Source organism: Capsicum annuum, chromosome 4 (assembly GCF_002878395.1).
Source record: "Capsicum annuum cultivar UCD-10X-F1 chromosome 4, UCD10Xv1.1, whole genome shotgun sequence".
In the NCBI taxonomy this organism is placed as follows: Eukaryota; Viridiplantae; Streptophyta; class Magnoliopsida; order Solanales; family Solanaceae; genus Capsicum; species Capsicum annuum.
In genome coordinates, this window is record NC_061114.1 from 6,043,932 (window position 1) to 6,064,547 (window position 20,616).

The window sequence follows — 20,616 nt, forward strand, 5'->3', positions numbered from 1 at the left end:
GGATATCAGTCGGAGAAATAGGTCTAGGCCAATTTCTAACAGCTTCGGTCTTTTGGGGATCAATTCTAATACCCTCAGAAGAAATGATATGACCCAGAAAAGCAACTGACCTTAGCCAAAACTCATACTTACTGAACTTGGCAAACAACTTGTGATCTTTAAGGGTTTGCAAGACAGTTCAGAGATGATCAGAATATTCATCCTCACTATAGGAGTACACCATTATATCATTGATGAATAATATAACAAACATACTAGATATGGTCTGAACACTCGATTCATGAGGTCCATGAAAGTTGCTGGGACATTAGTTAACCCGAAAGACATAACAAGAAACTTAAAATGGCCATAACAAGTTTGGAAAGCAGTTTTTGGGATGTCATACTCCCTAACTTTGAGTTGATGATAGCCGGACCGAAGGTTTATCTTTGAGAAATAATTTGCACCTTGCAATTGGCCAAACAAATCATCTTTTCTCGAAAGGGGGTACTTATTTTTTACGGTGACTTTATTCAGTTGGCGGAAATCAATGCATATACAGAAAGAGCCATCTTTCTTTCTCACAAACAACACGGGAGCACCCTAAGAAGAAACACTGGGCCTTATGAAACCCTTATATAGTAGATCTTTGAGTTGCTCTTTCAACTCCTTATGTTTTGTAGGGGCCATACGGTAAGGAGGAATAGAAATGGGCTGAGTATCGGGAAGAAAATCAATCCCAAACTCTATATCTCTATTAGGAGGTATCCTTCGAAAATCATCTAGAAAGACATTAGGAAACTCATTGACAACGTTAACATACTAGAGAGTTGGAGTCTCAGACTTAGTGTCTTTGACTCTAACCAAATAGTAAATACACCCTTTGGAAATAAGCTTTCTAGCTTTGAGGTAAGAGATAAAATGACTCTTAGGTGACACAGAATTCCCAGACCACTCAAACACGGTGCACCTGGAAAATGAAACTTGACCATTTGGGTCCGACAATCAATAGAGGCATAAGAAGAATACCACCAGTCCATACCCAGAATCACATAAAAATCTACCATGTCTAACTCAATCAGATCAGCCACAAGACTCTATGAAGAACGGTAAAAGGACACTTTTTGTACACTTTCTGGGAAACAATCAAATCACCCACTGGGGTAGAAACTAGGATAGGCTCAGGAATAATCTCAGGACTCATTTCAAAATTCACAGTAATCAAAGGTGTAACATATGAGAAACTAGATCCAAGATCCAACAAAGCATACACATCAAACTAAAATATATGAAGCATACCAGTAACAACATCGGGAGAGTCCCCCTGTTCCTGATGGGACTGTAAAGCATAGAATGTATTCTGGCATTGCCCGCCAGTATTGCTAGAAGAGGCGCCCTGAGCTGGGGCTGGGGGAGTCGCTAGAACTGGAGCACTAACAGTTTGAGCCCTACCACACTTAGGACACAGGGGATGATTTGGCTTACTGCTAGTACTATACTGGGACCTGGATGCATATGACCTGCTATATTTCTCCTGCCTACCTCTAGACATGGGAGAACTAGCAGACGATGGTGCTGGCATAGACAAATGATCCTGATACTGAGGACGACTCCCTCCCTACAATCTAGTCTGACCCTGTCCATGCTGCTCGAACCTAGCTCTTTTATTCCCCCTCATTCTATCTCTCTCCTTAATCTTGTCTGCCTTAATCTGTTGGGCATGAGTTATCAGCCTAAAAAGATTCAACTCACTATTCAACATAGCAGACCTACACTCCTTAAGGACATAACTAGACACTCCAGTCACAAACTTACTCATACTAGCCCGATTATCAACCACTAAGTCAGGAGCATACTTGGCCAACTGATTGAATTTAAGGCAGTACTCCCTAACAGTCATAGAGCCCTATCGCAGGTTCATAAACTCTTCCACCTTTACCTCCCTCATCTCCAAAAGGAAAAACTTATCTTGGAATACATCCTGGAACTCTTGCCAAGTCGTAGGGATAGCTCCCTCACCTCTACCTTTCCTTCAAGAAATAACCTAGTCATAAGTGAGGTCTTTCAACCTATACGCAGCCAACTCCACACTATGTTCCTCAGAAACATGCATCACCTGAGTAATCTTCTACACCTCCTCTAAGAATAATCGTGGATCCTCATCAAACTTGGCCCCATAGAATTCCGCATGAAGTCACAGATCTTGGAAGCAGCTGAATCACCTCCCTACTGCTGTGAAGATGGGGCCGGGTTGGCTTGAATATTTGCAGTAACAGCTTGGGCCAGCGCCTGAAAGGCTTCCCAAATTTTAGCATGAGGCACATTTTCATTCAATAGGTCAGCGGGTTGAGGTTACTGACCATCATTATTTCTTCTCGCTCGAATGGAGGAATATTTCTGAAAGAGGAGAGCACAAATCAATAGCATAGAGAGATACTTTAAGCATGATAGACTTTTGAAATAAAGAATCACACGTTTTCCTAAAACGTCTTGTAGCCTATTGCTCATAGATGTGGCGCGCTACACATTGATATTAAGACTCTACTTAACGTGGCTTGTTAGACTCCCTAGGACACCTTAAAACCTTTGGCTCTGATACTAGGTTTTTAACGCACCAAAAATGGGTCTTGGAGCATCACACAGTGCTTGAGGCTATTAGTATCCCCAAGCTAACCCTTTGAGCCATTTTAATTTAGTTCAGCACAAATCAACGGGGTTTCGATAAATAACCATCAAATATCAATAGAGTAATCATCATAAAAGAATTTCAAAAAGATAACGAAATATGACTTATAAGTCAACTTCCAACATCTATACTAGTCTGACAAGCCTCTAAGAAAATCAATAAAACCAGCAAGCCATTGAGACATGCTCCAACTAACTCATACTTAGTTATCAAATGTAAATAATTCCGTGAAAGCAATATCAAATATCATTTCCTCGAAATAGGAGGACTAACCACAACAGAGGATATAGAAAAGCATGCTCGAAGATTCACTATTGAACCTAGAACTGAGCACCTAAACCAACATTTAAGAAAATACAGCCCACATCCGAAGATGTGGGTCAGTACCATGGAAAGGAACCGAGTATATGGGGCTATATGCAGTTGTATAAACATCATCATCATAAATATTTATAAGAAATATGCAGGATGTATGAAAGACTCACATAGCCCAAAAAAATCATCATAATCATAAGAGGTTGAAATAAGTATAATAACGCATGTGAGTCATCATATAATTTGACAATCACTTTCAGTTCATCAATAATATCAATTATCATAATGTAAATATCATTTAAATCTTTCGAGAGAATAAATTTCAAAATTCCACTTTCAAATTACTTCACCGTTCACCATAGACACAAGGAAACACACATACACACTGGGAGATCCTATAACCGACATAAACCATGTGAGCTACATGGAGTCCAACGTACTACCCACGTTGGGGAGAGCCATCCTATACTTGCCATCAGAGTAGGCTATCGATATCAAATCCACACAAACTAGTGATCACTATATAAATCAGCCTCAGGCTCACTCCTATGGTGGCATGTAGTTCTAGGGAACTAAGGTAATTTTTTACCTCCCACTCTGTGCTAAAGGTTTCACCTGGACTTAGCTCAGATCATTTCAAAGACAATCCACAACAAAATAATTTCAGTAATATATAAATATACATCGGGAGCCATCATGCTTTCCATCTATCAAAATCAACCACGTTGTGGATTTCTTTCACACTCGAGTTCAAAACAACTCCCTAAAGACAAAAAGGTCAAATCATTCAAAATATCTCAAATATTCAACATCAACGTGCTTATAACACACACTTTCTCAAAAAACAGAATTTCCAATGGGGACTCACGACCCAAATATCAAAAATATGATAAATATCATTCAAAATTCATGCTTTATATCACCACACATATAAATTCATCTTTCAAAATCATAAACATCAAGATTTCATAATAATCAGTATAAGATATGGGTTCATGCTTCAAATTCATAAAAAATCATATAAAAATCATGCCTTTGTAAAGAAAATTTCTTTTGGGCACAAGAACGAAAGAGAGTTCTTTTTGAAAAACCCCACATACCTTGAATGATGAACTTTAGATCGATACTTGTTTTTGAGATGTTAATCATGCCTTTGAATGATGGTTCTTGGAGTTCTTGAACTAGGAACTTGGAATCTTGAATATATTTGCAGAATTAATGGTGAACTTTGGAGGTTCTTGAATATGGATGTAGGAGCTTAGGGTTTTCTTTTTGAGGGAATTTGATGAAATATAACATATAATGCTTCTAATAGGCTTTAATATAGGGTTTGGATGAATTTTTGGTGAGGGAAAATGACCAAAACACCCCTAAAGATCAAATAATTCTCAAATTTGTCCTTTGGTGGACTGTTTTGATAGTCTGAAGTAGATCAACAAGAACGTTTAACTCCGATATCCAAATTGGATAAAACCAATTTCATTAGAAAGAGGACTCTCATGTATTTCCTTTGATATATAGTATCTCACCCAGATCATTGTGTACGAGGAGTTATGATTGTTTGAAATTGACCTAAAAATACACTTTTGATAGGCTGAAGTAGATTGACCATAACATTTTGCTTCGATAGAAAAAATGGATGAAATCAATTTCATTAGATATAGGACTCGCAGAGCTTTCCGTTGATGTATAGTAGATCACCCATATCATTATGTACAAAGATTTATGATGGTTTAAAGTTGGAGAAAAAATACACCAGGCCTCAGTACTTTTTTTCTTGCACATTTTACTGTTCACTACTATTCATGGTTCGATCGGAATGTTCATAACTCGTCGCTCGGGTGTCCGTTTTGGATGATCCACATATTGTTAGAAAGCTTATTTGATACTTTATGCAATGTTGGGTCATATCTAAGACATTACGCATGAAAAATTTATAATTCATTCTAGAATATAGAATCCAACACGTTTACACATAAAATTTCAACGAAAAATTTCTCGAGGTATTACAGTTTGTATGGGCGGAGCCATTTGGTTGAAAAAATAGGCAAAATAGTGTAAACGAGGTATTTTAGGACCAAATTGGTGTGCTATAGCCCACAGTTTTGGGGGTTGGCCTGGGGTATGGGGGTTCCATAGGCCAAAAATCAACTCGGGCAAACCAAGGAGTCTAGAGAGAGTTCCAGTGCTTCCTGTTTGTATGAGAAGGGCCATTTGGTTTCTCAAATGGGCGAAACAGCATGAATGGGGCATTTTGAGGCCAAATCACTGTGCTATTGCCTACGGTTTCAGGGGTGGGCCCAAGGTTCGGAGGTATGTGGGCCAAAAATTGACTCAAACATGCCAGGTGGATTGAGGATCATCTTAGTTTTGCCCGTTTGTATGGGCGGGGCCATTTGGTTTGTCAAACGGGCGAAAGGTCATGAATGGGTCATTTTTGGGCCAAATTGGTGTGTTATAGCCTACGGTTCTGAGGGTACTGTGAACTAAAAATTTCATCGGGCATGCTAGGCATGCTGGGAAGCATTCCAATATTGTCCTTCTGTGTAGACGGGGCCATTTGGTTTATCAAACAGGCAAAACGACATGAATGGGGCATTTTGGGGCCAAATCGGTGAGCTATAGCCCATGGTTTTAGGGTTGAACCTGGTGTATAGGGGTTTCATAGGCCAAAATTTGACCCAAGCATGATAGGAAGGCTGGGGAGCATCCCAGTGTTACCCGTTTGTGTTGGCATGGGACATTTGGCTGGTCAAACAGGCGAAATGGGGCATTTTGGGGCCAAATTGGTGTGCTATATCCCACGGTTCTAGGAGTGGACCAGGTACGGGGGTGCCCTGGCCCCAAAATTGACCATGGCGTGCCAAGGAGACTGGAGAGCATCTTAGTGTTATCTGTTTGTAAGGGCGGGGCCATTTGGTTCGTCAAATCGGCAAAACAGCTAGAACAGGTGGGCTAAATTAGTGTGCTATAGCCACATTTCTGGGAGTGGGCCCAAGATTTGGTGGTGCCATAGGCCAAAATTTGACCCAGATATGACAGAAAGGCTGAGAAGCATCCCAATATTGCTCGTTTATGTGGAAATTGACATTTGGTTGGTCAAACATGTAAACAAGAGCAAATGGGACATTTTAGGCCATATAGGTGTGTTATAGCCCACGGTTCCTGAGGTGGGATTGGGGTTTTAGGGTTTCATGGGCTGAAAATCTACTCGGTCATGCCAGGGAGGCTGGGGAGCATCTCAGTATTGCTCGTTTGTATGGGTGGGCCATTTGATTGATCAAACGGGTGAAACAACGCAAATGAGGCATTTTGGGGCCAAATCAATGTGCTTAGCCCACAGTTCCGGGGGTGGGCCTGGGGTCCAGAGGTGTCATGAGCCAAAAAATAAGTTGGGTATGCCTGATATGTTGGGGAGCATCCCAGTATTTCCAATTTGTGTGGGAGAGGCCATTTGGTTGGTCAAATGAGTGAAACGGCGCAAATGGGGCGTTTTGGAGCAAAATTGATATGCTGTAGCCCACAGTTTTGAGGTTTGGGGTACCGTAGGCCAAAAATTATCCCAGAGGTGCCAGGGAGGCTGGAGAGCATCCTAAAATTGCCCATTTGTGTGGACGGGGTGATTTGATTATTTATATAGGTGAAAGGACAAGAATGGGGCATTTTGGGGACAAATCGGTGTGCTATAGCACATGGTACCGGGGTTGGGCTCGAGGTTTAGGGGTTCCAAGGGTCGAAAATCAACCCATGCTTGGCAGGAAGGCTGAAAAGCATCCTAGTATAGCCTGTTTGTTTGGCTGGGGTCATTTGTGTGGTCAAATAGGCAATACAGCGTGAATGGGGCATTTTGGAGCCAATCAGTGTGCTATAGCCTATGGTTTTGGGGGTGGGATCAAGGTTCAACGGTGCCATGGGAAAAAAATAAACTCGAGCATGCCAAAGCAGTTATGGAGTATCCCAGTGTTTCCCATTTGTGTGGGCGGGGCCATTTGGTTGGTCAAACGGGTGAAATGGTGTGAACGATACATTTTGGGGCTAAATCGATATGCTATAGCCACAGTTCTGGGGTGGTCCTGGGTTTAGGGATATCGTGCGATAAAAATCAAATCAAGCATGCCAGAGAGGCTAGGAAACGTCCCAGTATTGGCCATTTTTATGGGAGGGCCCATTTTGTTGGGAAAATGGGCGAAATGGTACGAATGGGAAATTTTGGGGCCAAATTGGTATGCTATATCCCACAGTTATGGAGGTGTCGTGGGCCAAAAATTTCTTTGGGAATGCCAGGGAGGCTGCCGAGCGTCCCAGTATTGTTCGTTTGTGTTTGCAGTGACATTTGGTTGGTCAAATGAGCAAAACGGCGCGAATGGGGAATTTTTAGACCTAATCGGTGTTCTATAGCCCACGGTTCTAGGGGTGGTTCCGGGGTCCATGGGTGATGTGGACCAAAAATCACCCGGGGCATGCCAGGGATGCTAGGAAGTGTACCAGTGTTGCCTGTTTGTGTGGACGGGGCCATTTGGTTGGTCAAACGGGTGAAAAGATTGTGGATAAATCGATGTGCTATATCCAACGGTTACGGGGGTAGGCCCGGGGTCCGGGGGTGTCGTACGCAAAAAATTAACTCGAGCAGGGCTATTTGGTTGGTCAAACGGGCAAAACGGCATGAACAGGGCATTTTAGGGCTAAATTGATGTACTATAGCCCACGATTCCGGGAGTGGGCCCAGGGTCCGAGGCTGCTGTGGGCCAAAAATCATCTCGAACATGTCAGGGGGTTGAGGAGCATTCTTGTGTTTCTCGTTTGTATATGTGGTGCCATTTGGTTGGTCAAACAAGTGAAACAGTGCAAACAGGAAATTTTGGGCCAAATCAGCGTGCTATAACCCATGGTTGTGGGGGTGGGCCCAGGGTACAATGGTATCAGGGGTAAAAAAATCCACTCAGGCATTCCCGGGAGGTTGTGGAGCAACCCAGTATTGCTCTTTTGTATGGGCGGGGCGATTAAGTTGGTCAAACGGGCAAAACGACGCAAACAGGGCATTTTGAGGCCAAATCGGTGTGCTATAACCCATGATTCTGGGGTAGACATGAGGTATGGGTATTTTCTGAGCCAAAACTAAATCCAGGCATGATAGGAAGGCTGGGGAGCTCCTAGTGTTGCCCGTTTGTATGGAAGGGGTCATTTGGTTGATCAAACTGGCAAAACAGTGCAAACGGGGTATTTTGGGGCCAAATAGGTGTGCTATAGCCCAGATTTTTGGGAGAGGGCCCAGGGTTTTGGAGTGACGTGGGATAAAAATTGACTCGGGCATGCCAGGAAGGCTGGAGAGCATCCCAGTATTGCCTGTTTATGTGGGCAAGGCCATTTGGTTGGTCAAACAGGCGAAATAGAGGAAACAGGGAATTTTGGGGCCAAATTGGTGTGCTATAGCTCACGATTCCTAAGGTGGGCTTGAGGTTTGGGGGTTTCATGGGCTGAAAATTGACTCGGGCGTGCCAGAGAGGTTTGAAAGCATCTAGGTGTTTCCCGTTTATATGGGCGGGGACATTTGGTTGGTAAAATAGGAAAAACGACATGAATGTGGTATATTGGGGCTAAATCAGCATGCTATAGCCCAGGGTTCCGGGGGTGGGCCCGGGGTCTAGGGGTGCCGTGGGCCAAAAATTGACCTGGGTATGCTAGGGAGGCTAGGGAGCATCCCAGTATTGCCCATTTGTATAGTGGGGACATTTGGTTTGTCAAACGGGCGAAACAACGCAAATTTGGAATTTTGGGGCTAAATTGGTGTGCTAAGCCCACGGTTCTGGGGGTGGGCTCGAGGTTTGATGGTGCCGTTGGAAAAAAATTGACCCAGGCATGCCAGAGGGGCTAGGGAGCATCCTAGTATTCCTTATTTGTATTGGTGGGGCCATTTAGTTGGTCAAACGGGAGATAAAGCGCGAATAGGGTATTTTGGGGACAAATCGATGTGCTATATCCCATGTTTTCGGTGATGGGCCGGAGGTTCGGGGGTGCCGTAGGCCAAAAATACACTCGAGCATGCCAGAGAAGCTGGAAAGCATCCTAATTTTTCTTATGTGTGTGGGGAGGGCCATTTTGTTGGTCAAATAGGTAAAAAGGTGCAAACGGGATATTTTAGGGCCAAATAGGTGTGCTATATCCCATGGTTCCAGGGTTGGACCCGGGGTTTGGGGGTTCCATGGGCTGAAAATTAGCCAGTACATGCCAAAGAAGATGAGGAGCATCCCAGTGTTGCCCATTTCTGAGGGTAGGGCCATTTGGTCAGTCAAATAGGAGAAATGGCCCGAATGAGGCATTTTGGGGGCCAGATCGGTGTGCTATATCCTATAGTTCTGGGGGTAGGCATAGGGTTCAGGAATGCCGTAGTTCGAAAACTAAATCGGGTGTGCCAGGGAGCTGAGGAGCATCCCAGTGTTGCCCATTTGTGTTAGCGGGGCCATTTGGTTTGTCAAACAGGTAAAACAATGAGAATGAGGAATTTCGTGGCCAAATTAGTATGCTATAGCCCACGGTTTTGGGGGTGGGCCCGGGGTATGGGGTGTCGTGGGCCGAAATCAACTCGAATGTGCTAGGGAGGCTGGGGAGAATCATAATATTGCCCCATTTGGGTAGACGGGGCCATTTGTTTGGTCAAACAAGTAGAACCGTGCGAGCGAGGCATTTTTGTTCCAAATCGGTTGCTATAGCCCACCATTCTGGGGTGGGCCCAAGGTCCGAGGGTGCCATCAGCTAAAAATCATATCAGCCTTGCCAAGAAGGCTGGGGATCATCCCATTATATCCCGTTTGTATGGGTAGGGACATTTAGTTGGTCAAACGGGTGAAATAGTGTGAACGAGGAATTTTGGGGCCAAATTGGTGTGCTATAGCCTACATTTGCGGGGATGGGCCTGAGGTTCGGGGGGGCCTTGGGTATAAAATTGACCTGGGCTTGTCACTATTTCCCATTTATATGGGTAGGGCCATTTGGTTGGTCAATCAATCAAAATAGTGGAAACAAGGCATTTTGGGCCAAATTAAGGTACTGTAGCCCACGGTTCCAAGGGTGGGCTCGAGGTTCGAGGATCCTTGGGAAAAAAATTGACCCGGGGTGACAGGGAGGCTGGGTAGCTTCATAGTGTAATTTTTTTGTGTGGGCGGGGCAAGTTTATTGGTCAAACAGGAAAAATGGCGCGAATAGGTCATTTTGAGGCCAAATCGATGTGCTATAGCCCACAGTTCTGGTGGTGGGCCCTGGGTTCGGGGGTGTTGTGGGTCAAAAATTGACTCGAGCATGCCAGGAAGGCTGGAGCATATCCCAGTGTTCCCATTTGTATGGGCGAGGCCATTTAGTTGGTCAACTGGTCAAAATGGCGCAAATGGGGTATTTTGAGGCCAAATCGGTGTGCTATAGCCTATGGTTCCGGCGGTGAGCCTAGGGTCCGTGTGTTCCGTGGGATGAAAATCGGCCTGGGCATGGCAGGGAAGCTGGGGAGAGTCCCAATGTTGCCCTTTTGTATGGGAGGGGCAATTTGGGTTTTCAAATGGGAGAAACGGCTTGAATGAGGCCTTTTTGGGCCAAATCAATGTGCTAAAGTCCACTGTTCTGGGGTGGGCCCGGGATCCGGGGGTGTCGTGGGCTGAAAATTAACTTGAACATCCATGGAGGTTGGGGATCATCCCAGTATTTCTCGTTTATATGGGCAGGGCAATTTGGTTAGTCAAATGGGTGAAACGGCGCGAATAGGGCATTTTGGGGCCATATCGGTGTGCTAAATCCCATAGTTCTGGGACTAGGCCTAGGATTAGGGGGTTCCGTGGGATGAAAGTCGAACCGAGCATGCCAGGAAGGTTGGGGAACATCTAGTGTTGCCATTTTGTGTGGGCCAGGCCATGTGGTTTGTCAAACAGGCAAACCGGAATGAATAGGGCATCTTTGGGCCATATCGGTGTGTTATAGCACACGGTTCTAAGGGTGGTCCCGGGGTTCGGGGGTGTGATGGGCCAAAAATTAATTCGGGCATGCCAGGCAGGCTGGAGATCATCCTAGTGTTTCCCTTTTATATAGGCAGTGCCATTTGGATGGTCAAACGAGCGAAATGGCACGAACGGGGCATTTTGAGGCCAAATCAGTGTGCTATAGCCCACCGTTTTGGGGGTGTCATGGGACGAAAATTGCCACAGGCGTGGTAAGGAGGTTGGGAAGTGTCCTAGTGTTTCCTGATTAAGTAAGCGTGGCCATTTAGTAGGTGAAACGGGATATCAGCATGAACGGGGAATTTTGGGGTAAAATCGGTGAGCTATGGCCCACGGTTGTAAGGGTGGGCCCGGGGCCATGGGTGCGTTGGCCAATAATTTACCCAGGCCTGCAAAGGAGTGTGGGAATTGCCACAGTGTTTCCTGTTTGTGTGGGCGGGGCTATTTGTTTGGTCAAACGAGAAAAATAGTGCGATCGACGCATTTTGGGGCCAAATCGGTGTGCCTTAGCCTACGGTTTCAACGGTGGACCCGGGATACTGCGGTGCTGTAGGCCCAAAATCGATCGGCATATGTGAAGAATGCTGGGGAGCATCCCAGTGTTGCCCATTTGTGTGGGCGGGGCCATTTTGTTGTTCAAACGGGTGAAACAGCGCGAACAGGGCATTTTGAGGCCAAATCGGTGTGCTAGCCCATAGTTCCGGGGGTGGACCCAGGGTTTGGCGAGACGTAGGCAATAATTTGACTCGAGTATGACAGGTAGGCTGGGAGTATTTCCCGTTTGTGTGGGCGGGGCCTTTTGGTCGGTTAAACGGGCAAAACAGCACGAACGGGGTATTTTAGGGCCAAATCGATGTCCCAGGGATGCTTATGCGCGTCCCAGTATTTCCCGTTTATGTGGGAGGGTCCATTTGGTTGCTCAAATGAGCAAATTAGTGCAAACGGGACATTTTAGGGCTAAATTAGTGTGCTATAGCCTATGTTTTCGAGAGTGGAGTTCGGGTTTTGGGGGTGCATGGGATAAAAATTAACTCAGGCATGCCAAGGTGGCTGGGGAGTATCTGAATGTTGCCTTTTTGTGTGGGTGGGGCCATTTAGTTGGTCAAATGGGAGAAACAATGCAAATAGGGCATTTTGGGGCAATATCCGTGTGCTATAGCCCACAGTTCCCGGGGTGCCCCCGAGGTTCGGGGGTACTGTAGGCTGAAAAATTACTCGAGCATGCCAGGGAGGCTGGGGAGAGTACCAATATTTCCTATTTTTGTGGGTGGGGCCATTTGGTTGGTTAAATGGGTGAAATGGTGTGAACGAGGCATTTTGGGGCCTAGTCGGTGTGCGATAGTCAATGGTTTCGGGGGTAGGACCGTGGGACAAAAATTTACTCACGTATGCTGCGGAGGCTGAGGAGCTTTCCAGTATTTCCCGTTTATATGGGAAGGGCCATTTGGTAGGTCAAATGGGTGAAACCATACGAATGGGGCATTTTGGGGCCAAATCGGTGTGGTATAGCCCACGATTACAGGAGTGAGCCCAGGGTCCAGGGTTGCCGTGGGTTAAAAATTGACTTGGTCTTTCCAGGGAGGCTTGTAAGAATCCCATTTTTGCTCGTTTGTGTGGGCGGGGCCATTTGGTTGGTAAAATTGGCTAAACAGCACGAACGGGGCATTTTGAGGCCAAATCGGTGTGCTATAGGCCCTAGTTTTGGGGATGGGCCAATGGTCCAGTGATTTCGTAGGCCAAAAAATTCGATCGGGGCATGACAGGGAGGATGGGAAGCATCCTAGTGTTTCCCGTTTATGTGGGACGGGCCATTTGGTTGGTCAAACGGGAGAAACGACACGGACGGGGCATTTTGAGGCCAAATCAGTGTGCTATTGATATGATGAGCTCATGCTAACACATTTGAAGGTTTTAACTCTAAATAATTGTAAGGTCCTAAGAAACTTTAGTCATTTTTGATTAGTTTACTTTGATTTTGCGGTAAAAGTAGAGAAGATGGGGAACCACCAATAAAGTAAGCAAAAAGACTGAAATCGGAAGCAAATAATGAGCTAAGTGTGGCTGATGACATCATGACACAGTGTCAGCCTGGTGATAGGCTGTCAAGGAGCCATCAACCTTAAATAAAAGATAGAAGTTGTAGTATATTTTGTGATGACGTTCATGACACGTCGTCAAGATGATGATAGGGCGTCACCGTCGTCGTCAACCTTAAGCAGCAAAAGATGAATTTGCAGAGAAGCTGATGACGTCCTTGATAGGTAATCGAAATCATGGTAGGCCATCATAGCACCGTCATCTATTCTAAATAAAACCTGAAACTTTAATTTTATTTTCTTATTTAGGGTTAACTATTTAAAGCCTTGTTTTAGGGTTTTTTCCTATTATCCATTAATCAATTGACATATCCTAAAATATACGACTTTTTTCTCTCTCTCTCTATAAGAACAATATTCTGGTGTTTAGCCTAGTGATTCAATTGAAAGTACACTTTGATTTCCTTCATTATCGTAATTAGTCTTTTAAGTTATGAATTAAATTTGTGTGCTGATAACGCTCAAATTACACTCTTGAATGGGTGTAACCGATCGTTGTCAATATAAAACCCAACTAGGTTGGAGGTTGAATCCCATAGGGAATAGGGTGTGAACATCAATTTGTTTACGAAATGCTTTACTGGTAATTTACCATCTCCGAAATATGGGGTTTAAGGTTCACAATGAATCAATTTTCACTTTCTGGATTTTAGTGTTTGTAATCAAGATAAATGGGAAACTAGAGCTATGTTCACCAAGGGTTTTGGGAATTGACAGGTACTAGGTAATGCTAGAGATTCTCGGAATGAGTTGAACAGAAGAATATCCTTGACGATTATACTATATGACTTAGACGACAATTTATTATCTAATTCTCTCGAACTTAGACGACTTATGTATTTCCAATAGGATGTTATGTCAGGTAGATTAATCCAGTTACGACATTAATCATTAAACAAAAAGTTGGTAGCTTCTGAGTCCCCGTTGATAATTCACGTCCTCTAGTCTATTTCTCCATTAGAAGCAAATAAAACCTAAGGCATAACCTAATGTTTGCAACCACTAGATTTCAGTTAAAACAACAAAATTTATAAGATGTTCTACTACTCTTTGAATCCGTTAAACACCTAGAATCATATACACTTCATCTGATTTATTCTTCTTTCCTTTGGTTTCCTCCCTAATCACTTATATCAGCATTAACACACTAAACGCAATCAAAAACAATGAAAGTTTCTTAAGACTTCGCAATTATTCAGAGTCAAAAACTTCAAATGTGTTAGCATCGGCTCACACATCAACACCCTTAACTTAAACAATGGCTTATCCTTGAGACACCAAAACATAACTTAGAGTATACAAAGTTTCGGTAGCTAACTACTCTTATCAGTTCAGAATACATGCACCATCTCCATGATTAATCAAATAAACTCAACTGTTTCTAATATTTGAAAACAACCATGTAACTCAGAAGCATGTAGATATGGCAAAAATTTTAGCAATAACAACCTAGTACATACCCAAATTACATTCTCCAAAAAAAGCAGTTAATAGTAATTTACCTGGTGTGCCCTCACAATAAACAAATCCCTTTTTCAGTCAAATTCAGATGTATTAACATAGGGAAGAACGTAAGACTCACTCTCAGAACCAAGTTATAGCATTGCACATCAAATACCATAGGCTTACCCTTATAGTCAGTACCAAAGTCTTTAGATAAGTCACTTAGGATCACTATAGGGCTTTTCTAATCTTGTAACATAGGCTAGAGGATGATATGATATTCAAGGGTATTTCATAGTGACGACACCTCCTTGGTACTACATCAACTCATGGGGTTTCAACTTTTGACCTTCTTTTCTTCCCTCTTTTATTTGACAAGTATTCTCAAGATGGGTGTTGTATGTTCAAGCATTAGATTAAATTTTTTAGTTTTCTCTTTTCCTATTTTCTTTTTCACTACACCCAACGTGTTATTCATTTTTCCTTCTTTTATCTCTCTTCATACTCATAATGCATCATGCACCCCTATAGTAGCCACCCTCAACTTAGGCTATTTGCCTAAGTCAAGGTGCACATTGTCCAAGGAGGACAAGGTCCAAAACATGTTCATTGTGATGTGATGGGAAGGTAAAAGGTTTACAAGACAGAATTAGGCTATTTAGGCTAAAAAAGGGATCAATGGATATTATTTACATTTGGATGGTCATTTAAGCTAAACTTGGTTAACATACAAAAACGGCCTATGATCCTTTCTTAATGCTTATCCTATGACTACGGTACGACTAACTGGGCAAGTTCTAGATTCAACGCACAATGGGAACTGAGTAAGACCTTACAAGCACATGACACACAAGTATATAGCATATTACTACTCATCCATTTCATGCATTTGTTTTCTACAGGTTATTTATTTGCCACACTATTGCCACAAACTGATACACAGTGGTCACATCAGATGCACTTCACATAGTTCACAGCATATCAGACCATTGGAGAGGTACTTAAAAATCATAAAACGATCTCACTTCCTCAAGTACTTACACTACCCCTAATTATCTACAGAACGTGTACAACAACAGTTTTCTTACACCCTCAACTTAAAATCAAAAATAAAATGTACTAAGGGTTAAGATGTACCTGAAGATAGTCAATCTTGTGGATTCTGGGTCTTCGACCCTCCTACCGTATCATTAGCTATCTTCTCCCCACTCGTGGCATCTACCTTTGTAGTGGCTGGAGCCTGGCTCGATGAAGCACCTGAAGCCCTAGCTCTGATGGGTGCTTCCATTTCTCTATGTTATCCAGAGACTCCAGTCTTGCCCTTTTAAAGTCTTCCTTCTCTACCTTCTTCTTTGCTTTTTTTTTAGCCTTTCTCTTTTCTTCACTAGCAGGCTCACCTCTTTTGTTCTTGCCTTTCTTTTCACCCTTTTTCTTATTTTTCTTTGGGGAATCTACAGCAAGATCAAGTATAGGAATTTCTTCCTCTACATCATGCATGCCTGATCCTGTTGGCACCATAATTTGGTGTTGATGTAGCATCCCAACCTTATCCTTTACCTTTTCCAATGCATCCCTAAAAGTGGCAAGATCAGCGCCTGTCATCTCTTTCATCCGAGCATCAAACCTGTTCTCTAGCTCTGCTACCCGTGAAGGAAAGGTCATGAAAGGTTCTAGTGCAGATTTGGGTGCAACTTTTACTCTTTTGTCTACAGAAATAGCAAATTATTTGGAGAAGGCCTGAAGTTGCACCTCGTACCAATTCGCTTGTCTAGCTACTTTCCTGATATTAATTGGTTGAAATGCTAACCGTGTTGCTGCTGGAGGAACTGAAGCAGTTGGCTCACTTTGAGGCACTGAATATGCCTGAACTGAATGTACTGGTGGTGGTGGTCCAGCTTTGGAGCTTTACATCCGCATATGTGGTGCTAGAACAGTCTCAGTGATCGGAGGATCTGCTGCACCATCTGCATCTCGATCAAGTCGCAAGCCCATCCTAATTTTATTTTTTCTAACAAGGTTGTGAGTCTTCTTGGCATGTATCTCATCATCAATACTTGAAATCTCAGGTACATTAGCTGGTTCACGCAACCTAGTAATCAGACATGGGATTGGATATACAACATCAGGTCATGCGAGCTGTATCTTGATCTCCTCTGCTATGACCTCTCCGAAATCCAAGGGGGTCCTATCTATTAAGATTGCAACCAAAATTGCTTGATCATCCCCTAATACATTGTCTCCCTTGGTGGGTATTAGATGAATTTGGACTAAACCCCACCAAAATCTTGCTTCTAAATTCAGAGATGCTTTGGTAATCTTTTCTTCCGGATTATTCAATCACTCTGGCTCCCCATCTGCTATGAGATTCGCTTGCCACTTGCTTTGATTTTCTCGATGCTTCAAACGGGCATAGAATGTAGGTGAGGTGGATTATGGGATGAATACTGGCCCATAAAGAAATCTATTTATGGTGGTATATGATATATCCACCCTTACTCAACTTACTGCAACTTTGGTCAGAAGAGCCTTATCAGAAGTTTGATTCCCTTCTTTGCACATATTTTCCACTGTAGCCTGGTAGTTCGTGTAGAACTCGTGGACCAACGAAGGAAAGTAAACACGCTCCCCCTAGTAGTCAACTCCAGGCAATACTCCTTGAGTTTTTGCATCACCTCAGGGTATCTGATCAACCTTGTAGTGATAATCTTCTTCTCCTCTAGAATTGGCCTTCTGGAATTTCGTCGATCTATTCTGCCAACCTCGGGGTTTTTTCCTTTCACTAAATTTCCCCATACTGGAGAATCCTTATCACCTTGATGCTCAAAGATGGTGATTCAGACTCAGTTTCTTCAGTTGGAGGCCTCTGAGAATCTTCAGTTTCAGCTACTTGTTTAGTGTCCTTAGACCCCTGATTAGTATGTTCTGATCCTTGTTCCTCAGAAGCTTTCTTAGATGAGGTTGTCAACGCAGTATCATCAGTATCCTCCACCCCAATAGGCTTAGGTGGAGGTGGAGTCTTTGGACTAGTACTCTTTGTTTTCCGCCTGAGCAAAGGCTCATCGTCTTCATAATCAGAGTCCTCGTTGACAAGTTGTCAAGGTACACTCTCTTTAGATACTTTCTTTGGTGTGGTTGGATTCTTCCTTTTGGGTTCCATTCTTATTTCTATACAAACATAATATTTCTCAATTAGAGCCCATAATTAAACAATAGAAGAAAAAGGATCACCTTAGTTTAATCATCATCACTGTTTTTAGTGTAAAGGTTTAACGGCCTTTCTGATTTGCCATCACAGGTGTGACGACGCTTCAAAAAAGTTGTCAACCTTATCTAGAATCTACAAAATTCCTTATCCTTTGACGGAAATTTTGACTGGCCGATACACAGGTACAAGGCCTTGAATTTTGCCGGCAGACAATATTAAATTTCTAACTTCTTTTTGCTTAATTTTTCTTCTACCATTGTTCTCAATTTAAACTTAGGTCATGCTCTTTATTGAGATTTCCATGAAATTATACCTCATGCCTTTACAAACCCTAGTTTTCAAAGGAGATTGAACCATATTCATGGTTTCAGCTCACTCCTTTGAAACCAAGGTTTCTTATAGTTCACAATTGATTTAAATAAAGATGAAGTTGAAGTTTTCTCATACCTGGATGTAGACACTTAGTTGATGAATATTTGAGCATCTAGACTTGCGAGTGAGAGAAGGATGAGATGAGAGAGGAAGAATATTTATTGACTTAACCTTCAGGATTCAACAAGAAAAGTTTTAAGATTTTGCCTTAGATAGAATTAAATTTGAAAAAGGAAGGAAAATAATTCTTTAAGGAAAGAAAACTAAAAAGAGAAGTAAACTATCTAATATACGTGGGAATTTGAATAGATGTTGCTGGGCTGGGTTAGCCCAAAAATTTGAAGCTGGGTCAGCCTCATTTGACGGCATTTTTGATGACCCATAAAAAATCGGACGGAGCTTCAAAATTTCTGTCAGCCTTAACAGAATGATGTTTTAGCTTGATTGTTTTGACGCCATTTTTCACGGCTTGTCATATTTGTGACAGCTCATCAAAATTGGCATCGACCTTCTCAGGCTGACTACAACCAGTCAACACCTTTGCACACTCTTAACTATAAAAATTAAAAACCTAGTGCAATACAATTAAAACATTGGGTTACCTCCCAAATAGTGCCTTATTTAATATCGCGGCAGGACTAGGTTATCTTAACTACTCAAGCTTCATCAAGATACCATATCACTACCTCATTACCATCTTCCTGGAATACATCAAAAACTGAGAAGATGTTCATCTCCTCCAACTGCTTTATACGAGGATACATTTTGAATATGGCCTCCCTTTTTCCATACCTGAACATTAGCTCATTGAGCTCCATATCAACCAACACGCTTCCCGTGGTTAATAGTGGTCTAACCAAGATGATGGGTACCTCAAAATCAATATCACAATCTAATATCACAAAGTCTGCCAGCATAATAAAGTCATCCACCTTTACCGGCACATCATGCAATATACCAACTGGTCGTTTCACCGATCTATCTGCCATCACAAGACGGATCATCATTGGGTAGGTTCCCCCAATCCTAGATACTTGTAGATATCAAGCAGCATCAGATTAATACTTGATCCTAAGTCACATAAAGCTTTGGTAAACTTCATGGACCCAACTGTACACGGTATAGTGAATGCTCCAAGGTCAGGCTTTTTCTGCATTAAGTATTGTGAAGAAACAACACTACAGTGGTGGATGTTTTCCACCGGCTCACAGTTTACCTTCCACTTCTTTGTCAATAATTCCTTCATAAATTTAGCATAGTTTGGCATTTTCTCAAGTGCCTTCATCAATGGCACATTCACTGTCAGTTGTTTCATTATTGCCATGAACTTGCTAAATTTTTTGTTATCTGCTGTCTTCTTCAATATCTGAGGAAAAGGAGGTGGTGGTATTGGCATTTCCTTCAATACCACTTCCCCTTTCTCTTCAACTACTTTTTTTGAAATATCAAATAACCCATCCAGCTTCTCAGACTCCATCGGATTTCTTCCTTCTGGTTCATCAACACTTACCTCATTTTCCACAGCTTTTCCCATAGAGGGGCTAGGTAACGTCTTACCACTCTGGGTGGATCACCAAACAAGAGCCGTCAGTTCGCGCATTCTAAATAGTATCACTAGGTAAAGTGACAACTTTTCTCTAGTTCAGAGTAGCCGAAAGTTGTCTCATCTGTTGTTCCAATTTCTTATTTGAAGCATAGTGTGAGCTAACCAACAGACTGAGGGTAGAAATTTACTTTTCATATTAATTACCCCCGAGTTGGTATCTTCAAATCCGTTCAACAGCTTTTCCATCAGGTTCTCCATGGACATCTTGCCAGAAGTAGTAGTTGTAGCATCTCGACTTCTAGGAGGAACATACAAACCACTTCTATCATTAGTGTTTTGCTAGTGTCCCTGCTCCCTATCTTTATAATCAGGCTTGTCATAGAAAGTCCGACCTTGGTTCCCTTGGATATTGCCTCGAAAACCCCCTTGATTACTCACATAGTTTTCCTCTGCATCTACACTTGTATAAGCATTACCTTGAGATCCCATAGCTTTTACTATTTCAGTCTAGCCGGATAGCAAGTGCTTGTCCAACAAAGCCATCTGCGTCTTCAAATGGCCCATGTCCTGATCTCGCTCCTCATCCCTCCTACGTTGATCCACAGTAATACCACCAGCAATAGTTGGGCTTGCCACTGCAGAATCCCTAGTGTGCCAAGATCGACTCTACTTGGTCATTCTATTCAGCATATCAGAATCATTTAGAAAAGATAGGTCAATGGACGAACCACCTGCAGTGTTGTCAATAATAGGCTTTGTCATAGAGTTAAGGCTCTGTATAAAGTCTCCATCAAGTGTAGGCTGGGAGAGTTATGGACCAAAAATTATCTTAGGCATGCCATGTAGGCTGGGAGAGTCCTAATGTTTCTCGTTTGTCTGAGCGGGGCCATTTGGTTGGTAAAACGGACAAAACGATGCAAACGTGTAATTTTGAGGCCAAATCGGTATGCTATAGCCCATGGTTCGGGGGTGTCATGGGACGAAAAACACCTCCAGTA

At 42.9% G+C, this 20,616-nt stretch overlaps 1 long non-coding RNA gene across 1 annotated transcript; it reads right to left on the minus strand.

Moving 5' to 3' along the window:
- Positions 1-1,902: 1,902 nt before the first annotated feature.
- Positions 1,903-18,303, minus strand: LOC107853261. The gene is made up of 3 exons (XR_007054387.1): positions 18,148-18,303; positions 15,633-17,660; positions 1,903-2,376 (listed from the first exon to the last, which is right to left on the minus strand). It is a non-coding gene; the product is annotated as an uncharacterized LOC107853261 (long non-coding RNA).
- Positions 18,304-20,616: the final 2,313 nt, after the last annotated feature.